The following is a 1,169-nucleotide window of genomic DNA, read 5'->3' as shown; positions in this document are numbered from 1 at the left end:
AAAAACAATTCCTGTGTTTTGAAGGCAAAATCTGATTGGCTTGGTTGCCATGGCATTGTTACCATGCTAGCTGCTAGTCACAGATTGACTCTCCCCATTGCAGGGTTTGATGATAATTAGTTTTTAATAAATCAATTACAACTATACAAATTTGAATGAGAAAAGCAAATACGCATCCAGAAACCAGCTGATAGAAGAATATGTATTTTTAGGCAATTACTTCCAAGGCCTGGGATTTATAAGGCAGAAGCAGGTCAAACTAATTTATTATATCAGTACTTTGCATGTTTTCACATAGTATTTTAATAATGAACAAAAATACATGAACATATTAGGCTGTGAGAAAGACAGAATCATTGCTTTGGGAAAATTTAGTTCTGCACATAGCAAAGGGTTGAGTTATACATTGACCACACAGTTATTTATAGGACCCGGACTCTTCATCAATTGTTGTGAAAAGCTGTTAGTGCAAAATTTAGCTTACCTTAATAGAAAAAACGCTGCAATTCAGATTTTCAGTTTCCTTAGCTTTCTTAATAATTTAAGTAGCTTCACCTTGTTCTTATATCTGACATGTTAATATGTTAAATTACTTTTCACAACCTAGTATTTTCACTTATTATTGTCATGTAAGGTGTGTGATTAATATGTATTTATATATATTTTAATATTAATTATTTTAGCATTTGTCATTTGTATAGCAATATGTGGGTTTGGCCTGTTGTCAATAAAGGCGTTTAATGGTTAACATATTTTTATAGTCATCGTGATTTTTTTTAAAACACAGTGTTAGAGAGAGTTATAGAGTCATAGAGATTTACAGTAAGGAAACAGGCCCTTCATCCAACTGTCCATGCTGCCCAGTTTTCACAATTAATTTAGTACCATTTGCCTGAGCTTGGTCCATATCCCTCTGTACCTATCCCATCCATGTACCTATGCAAGTTTCTTAAATGACACAATTGTACTTGCCTCCACCACTACATCTGGCAGCCCATTCCAGACACTCACCATCCTCTGTGTTCAAAAAATTGCCCCTCGGACTCTTCTGTATCTCTTCCCTGTCACTTTAAATCTATGCTGTCTAGATTTAGACTCCCCTACCATGGGGAAAAGCTGTTGGATATCTACCTTGTCAATGCCTCTCATGATTTTATGGACCTCAATAA

Source organism: Rhincodon typus, chromosome 28 (assembly GCF_021869965.1).
Source record: "Rhincodon typus isolate 14 chromosome 28, sRhiTyp1.1, whole genome shotgun sequence".
Lineage (NCBI taxonomy): Eukaryota > Metazoa > Chordata > Chondrichthyes > Orectolobiformes > Rhincodontidae > Rhincodon > Rhincodon typus.
The sequence above is the reverse complement of the archived record's forward strand: the minus strand, read 5'-3'. Positions refer to the sequence as shown.